This window comes from Hakea prostrata, chromosome 2, assembly GCF_041222555.1.
Source record: "Hakea prostrata isolate BN-2017 chromosome 2, UWA_Hpros_2, whole genome shotgun sequence".
In the NCBI taxonomy this organism is placed as follows: domain Eukaryota; kingdom Viridiplantae; phylum Streptophyta; class Magnoliopsida; order Proteales; family Proteaceae; genus Hakea; species Hakea prostrata.
Window position 1 is genome coordinate 7,835,455 of NC_142601.1, and position 7,149 is coordinate 7,842,603.

General features: G+C 36.2%; 1 pseudogene; it reads right to left on the reverse strand.

The window, feature by feature from the left end:
* Nucleotides 1-2,951: 2,951 nt before the first annotated feature.
* On the reverse strand, nucleotides 2,952-5,486 carry LOC149023572 (SKP1-like protein 1A pseudogene; annotated as a pseudogene).
* Nucleotides 5,487-7,149: the final 1,663 nt, after the last annotated feature.

The following is a 7,149-nucleotide window of genomic DNA, read 5'->3' on the forward strand; positions in this document are numbered from 1 at the left end:
CTTGCATTGGCAAGTAGCTCTTATTTTACATTTTGAAAATCCTAGAATGAGATGAAAATGTTTGTTTATGAAAAAAATTTACCAAAAAAAAAATCAAGAAATTGGTCAACCTGATGTGGCAGTGCAACTACCACACCTGAAGCTTTCGCTGAGAGGAAGCAGGGTCCCAGTAGGATGCCACAATTAAGGTTTAAAGTATCGGTATCGACTATTGTATCGATCAGGTGATTTTAAGAGACGTATCGTCCTGTATCGAGTATTGTATCGCTCTGGCTAATGTATTTTAGTGTAATTCAATAGAGAGACGTATCGAGATGTATCGTATCGGTTGGGTCAAATATAGATACGTATCGGCTAGTATAGTATGGTATCGTGGGATACTTTAAACCTTGGCCACAACTGTCTTTCATTGGACAGTCCAAAGAGACGTGGAAGAACCTAGTTGGGCCATCCAACGATTAAGATATGAATGTTTGTTCTAATTATAGAAGCTTACCACAAGTTCAAGCAAAACATTGCATCTAAACTCTAGGATTTGATATAAAATGTAATGAAATAAAATAACCTAGGTTCCTTTACCTTCTTAGGTTCTTGTATTCCGAAAAATACCCAATAAGATTATGTATTATTAACTATCAATAGAAATAAAAGAGCATTCTGTTTTTTGGATATGAAGTTCATCCGGACCAGCTTGCGCGCACCACGATTTACATCCTCAAGAGATTTTTTATATTAATGCCGCAACCTCCCCTAGGGATGTTGGATCTTTAACCACTTTAACATACCACCTTTGGCTAAAATGAGCATTCTTACTACACATGTTGTCTGAGATTTTTTTTTTTTTTTTTTTTTTTTATAGCACAATTGTGATTGAATGGCCATGAGATTAGCTTGGCTGAACACTTATAAAAATTATGCTATTAAACCTATTGTATTAAATCTGAACTAATTGATAACTTCCAATCACCGGTTATCAATGGGGTTTATTTACTTTTTTTAAAACTTACCGTTGAAAGTCATAACTCATAACCTCAACTCCCTATATTTTCAAAGGGAGGTGGAGGAAGCGGATACGTTGAAGGGTGACTTTGACATGGCATATCCTATAAACACCGAGAAAACAAGAAAGCCAAATATATTGGCAGTAATGAATATTAAGGGTGTCAATTTGGTAAAGTACAATATTGTTCTAAATTTATACGGTACAGTATAAAAACGGTATTTTTAAAAACGGTTCAATATACTTTTTGTATAAATTTGGTACAAGAAAAAACGGTACGATATGAAAACTTTATTTTTTTTAAACCGGTTCAGTACAATTTTGGTATAAAATTGGTACAAAAAAAGGTACGGTTTGGTATATGGTACGGTATAATTTCAGTATAAACCTCATTCTTCTAATCTTCTTCACTTACAACTTAGAGTGTTTACGGTATTGGTTGTGTAATTTGGTCTTTTAGTTAACATTTTAAATGTTTAGATTTACAGTATATGAAGAAGAAGAACAGTGTATTATATTTTTCATACAGTATACTTTCAATCTAAGCTTTCTTAATTTTAAGTCTATTTTTCTTTTTCTTTTATCAATTGGGCCTAACCCAGGAGTAACATCAAAGATGGACTGAACCTTAAATTGGGCTCAACCCAGGAGTAATGTCAACATGGATTGGGGCTTTAAATTGGGTCTGACCCAACCTAGATATTAAGGTGTCAAATTTGGTACGTTAATTTGGTACATGCCGACGGTATGCTACCTACCGTACCAAATTCCAAAAAAGAGTTTCAGTATATACTGTACCGAATTTGAAAACGGCACGATTTGGTACGGTAAAAAGGTATCGGTACACAATTGACACCCTTAGTGAAAAAGCTAGTGAGTATAAGGACGAGTAAAAGAAATAATCGTAAGGAAGATGGAAGAGGAATAACCGAATAAGAAGAAAACGAGTCAAAATGGGCTACACACAATTGTAGGGTTCAAACCTGACCTAACCTAACCTTGACTTAGGAATAGAAATTCTCAATGTAAATCCTTTTTTTGGGCAATGACCAATGTCTCTCAGTTTCTATCACAAAAAAAAAAAAGACCAATGTCTCTCAGTAGAGAAGTCAAGGTTCGATCCCTATGATGATATATGTAATAATCTTCACCTCTTAATATATATAAATAAAATTCATTCTTTGGGATACAATTTCTCAATCCAAATTGCAAACCCTGTCGACTTAATAAATTAGAAAGGTTTTGGGAAGGTTATTCTAAAGTCAGATTGCACACGGAAGTCCTAGTCGATTGGGAGCAAACAAGTCTTTGGCCTCTTTCTACTCCTTAGATTGTAGAGCTTTCTCCTTTCTTGCCTAGCCTCCATAAATTTTTTATTTACCCAAAAGAATATCCCAAATAGCAAAAACTGAATTGGAAAAGATACTCATCTCGGTGAACATTATCAACATTACACCCAATATTACATGAAAAACAAATTGCTTCCCTGATGAATACTTCATGGTTTTTAGAATTCTTAGGAAGTTGGTTTTATTACTGCATCAGATATGTGATTACAGTGAATGAACATAAGTTCATACTCTTTGGGAAAATTCTAGTTTTCAATTAAAATCAATCACTCAGGAATTTATAGTATCAAATTCCTAGCCGATACTACTTCTACCTTCACAAATTGAATGTTGATGGAGATTTGTGTTGAAGGGGCTATGCCAAATTGAACAATTAATCAAGATGAATCCTGATTGCTGGTAAGGAATTGGAACAAGCAAAAAAAATTCTGTAATAGAAATAGACAAATACAACAAACACTCATCTAGTTTAAGTTTGATTAAAGAAATTCCCAACTAGAATTACAAACTCTGAGAAAGAAGAACAGAAATTAACATGAACTCTTCAAATCATTAAAAAACTTCTCTATTTATAACCTAAATTCTAAAATCGAGGAAGTTGATCAGTACTGGAAAGCCCAAGGAGCTTGATTTCGAATTTCCTCTTCTTCTTCAGGAGTAAAATCGTTCTCCACATTGAAAGTCTCTCTTATCTGTTCAACTGTTTTTCCCCTTATCATGCTAGCTATTTTGTCCGTGCCCATCTCCAACAATCCTGCAATGTCTAGATAATTTGCAGCAAGTATGAGATCGCAAAGTATTTGTTCATCAACGTCCAGAAACTTTTCTTCCCATTTCTTTTCTTGATTTACTTTGTCTTTTCTTTTCTTTTCATCTCCATCTGCTTCGCCAACCAGAATAATTTCTTTCCCTTTCCTCGAAGATGAAGATCCATTGTCGACGTTGCTAAACCTCTCGCAGTAGTCAATCACCTTCACTAATATCTTTGAACTAACGTTTGGTAACGGAATCGTTCCACTAACACCATCCTCGATCATGTTCTTGATGAACTGTGATACAAACACGACGGATTGATCAACCTCAAAGATTTCACCATCCGGAACTCTTCAGAACTAACTTCTGGGAAGACATTGTAGCACCAAAAAAATCTGAAAAATTCTTGAACGCACCTGTCTCTGTCTCTGTTTGTGTGAGAAAATAAAAAAGAAGCAGTCTGAGCTCAGAAAATTTCTTCAACCACTGTTTCGATTTCAGCAAAACGGAATCGAAAGATGTTGAGATTAATTAGAATGTAAGGAGGCGAGTAATTTATAGGGAAAGGGAGTGAGCAGTTAATGGTTTGAAAAAATAAAAATAGAAGGAATTGGAAAGTGGAATCCGAAGGAAATTAGGAATCCAATTCCTTCTGGGAATGCTGCTATAATACTATACAAAGACTAGAATTAGTCTATATATATTAAATTTAAGCTAACGACGAGGGCTTACATGTAATTTCAAATTAACACGGCCCAGCCAAAGTTTTGCAGTTAAAACTAAATGTTGGGCCTGGCCTCCTTTAACCCTTTTCGATTCTGGCCTTTTGAAAGTTGGGCTGGGCTTGAATTTGGCCCATCTTTACCTTAACTCACGCTTGTACAAACTTTTATTCAATAGGAGAGATGAAATTCCAACGGGAGAAAGAGGAACAACAAGGGGAGAGGGAGAGCAAGGGGAGAGGGAAAGTGAAAAATTCTTTACTAAAGGAAAGAAAGAATGGGGGGGGGAAATTCTTGAAAAAGTGATTTCCACTTTCCAAATCCCAAAATGGTGGATTGTTTGGTGCAGGGGGGGGAGAGGGAGCAAGTTCACGGGCCAACTTTCCCACCCCGCCACCACTTTGGTGGGACTTGTGGGAAAGTGGGAAAAGAAAGGTCTCCCAAAACCCTTCTCCTTTCCCTCCCTCACCCCCTCACATTGGACCCACTGTTTTTTCCAACCCCTTTTCCCACCCCCCTTGCCGCCGAGAAGAAGAAGGGTGAGGGAGGGACATAGAAAAGAGAACCAAGAAGGCTCAACATGCGACACCAAGTCTTGTAGCAAAGCTGAAGAGGTCTGTTTCATCTATTGCATAGCTAGCAAAGGATTAAGAAGCCTTAATGTTAAGAATCTCACAACCAGAAGAGAGAGAGGTTGTAGTAGGTGTAGAACAGCGGCAGCAACAACACTAACAATGAGACCAAGGCAAAGCACAAGAGAGGTTGTAGGAGCGGGAAAGGAGGGCTTCAGATGGCTCTCAACATGCATGGTAAGAGAATAACAAAAAATAAAGGAAGACACAGGAAAAGTTAAGGTGTAGAAAACGGATAGAGCTTCGGTACTATGCAATTAATGTGCAGTACTGAGTTGCATACGGTTCAGATGGAACAGATGGCCGAGGGTAAAATCTCAACCACTAGTTTTGCATTTTTTATTTTTTATTTTTACTTTTTCAACCATACATATAAAAAAAATGCAAAATGGCGTGTTTGAGATTTCAACCTCCACCAGAAAGATCGTGGCATACACAGCTCAGAAATTGAATCCGTAGAAAACTCATTAGAAGCAAGTTTCGCCCAACGCCAGAACAAACACTAATATTGTTAAGTTTGATTAAAGAAATTCCGAACTAGAATTACAGACTCAGTGAAAAAAGAAAAGATATTAAAAAGACTCCAAATCTGTTACGAAAACTCTCTCTGTTCATAACCCTAATTCTAAAAGCAGAGTTCTCTGTGTTTCCAATTAATCTTAGATCAAAGCTTGATCAGTACTGGAAATTCAAGGGGCTTGATTTCGATTTTCCTCTTCTTCTTCAGAAGTAAAATCGTTTTCCACATTAAAAGTTAAAAATATTTCGTATCTGTTCAACTGTTTTTCCCCTTATCATGCTAGCTATTTTGTCGGTGCCTAATTCCAATAATCCTGCAATCTCTAGATAATTTGCAGCAAGTATGAGAACGCAAAGTATCGGTATCGTTCCACTAACACCATCCTCGATCATGTTCTAGAACACCATCCTGGATCATGTTCTTGATGAACTGTGAAACAAGCATGACGGATTGATCAACTTCAAAGATTTCACCATCAGAACTCTTCAAAACTAACTTCTTGGAAGACATTGTAGCAGAAAAAAAAATTCTGAAAATTTCTTGTAACTTCTTCTTTTCAGGGGTGGGAACTAAATTACTAATATACGCCACGGTGCGAACAGAAGACCTCCCACGTGGGTCTTTAACCGCTTGAATAACAGATCATTGGCCAGTAAGTCCAACTCTTCGTGGAAAGCCTTTTTTTTTAATCTATTTATTTACCTATAGTAACAAATTTTTTTATGTTTTTACCAGAGAGACACCTTACTATTTTTTTTTTTTTGGGTAAATAGTACTTCATTCATTAAAGAAAGAAAAGTCCAGACACACAGCTGCATGAAAACACAAGGTTCACACCGAACCAAGGAGCGGAAAGCGACCAAACTTGCATATATGCAATAAACAGGGTGAGACCCTTTACTACTAACACCATTAGGTTGCCTTTGTTTGCAAAGGTGGGGGTGGCAAATAAGGGGTGGAAAAGAAAAAGGAAAAAAATGTGGGCCCCATAGTGGGTTGAGGGAGAAGGAAAGGAAAAGAGGTTTTTTGTGGAAAAGTGATAATGATTGGTCCCACTTTTTATTTTTCCATAAAATACCACCAAATTTATGGGATTTTAAAGAGCCTTGGGATGGGAAAGTTTGACTGTCACCTCACCACACAAGTTTCTTTGATTCAAAAAATTAAACTTGTCTCTCACTTTCTCACTCCAAACAACCAAACAATATACACTTTTAAGAAAAATATAAAAAAATTGTTTTTTTCGAGAATTTTCTCACACCACCTTTATTCCAGCAAACAAACGCAGCATTAATAGTTTTCAATAGTTTTTATTCATTCATTTTCAATATTACCCTCCAGTCATAAGTTTTAAAGTACTTTTAGGGCATGTTTGGTTACATGAATCCAGAGATTTGAAATCTCTGGATTCATGAATGTGAGATTTATACCCTTTTGATTGTGACAATTCTAGGATTCATGAAATCTAGAGATTCATATTTTTACACTAAAAACGTGAATCTATAGATTTATGAGACTCCTACTATAAAACCGCTAAACATATACGCATTCACAAAAACAAGTCGACCAAACAGTTTTTAGGGATGAATCCATAGATTCAAGTTAACCACACAGATAATTTTATGAATTATAACTCCATAGATTTGAAATCTCCAAACTCATGTCTCCCAAACTTTTTGGGGGTCTTGTTTGGGTAATGCATCTAATGTAGCGGTGGAGGGTGTATCATCTCCCATGATGGCATTAAAACCACAAATTATGTGGAGCCCACAAGTAAAAAATAATAAAACATAAAATATAAAAAAAAAAATCTAATCACCCTAACCTTGTGGGGCCCCCTGTAATTTGTGGTTAATGCCCGTTGGAAGCACAAATTGCTCCCTATCGGGTGAGACAATCTAGACTCTGTAGTGGTGTCTGTGATCCCCACTATTGGATGAACGCCACATGGATTTCATTAAATTTCGACTGCTTTGATTTCGTGTGTGCATATATAATCAACTTAAATGAAAAAAAAATAAATGTATGCCCTTGTAACACAGGTGAGCTATATATAGAATTCTATTGTTATGTGGCATCATTGAAGAATAATGACTAATATCTCAGGATGCAAGATCCAATCAAACAGGCGATTCATATTAGTGTGTATGTTAATTATGGATTATTGTTTGAA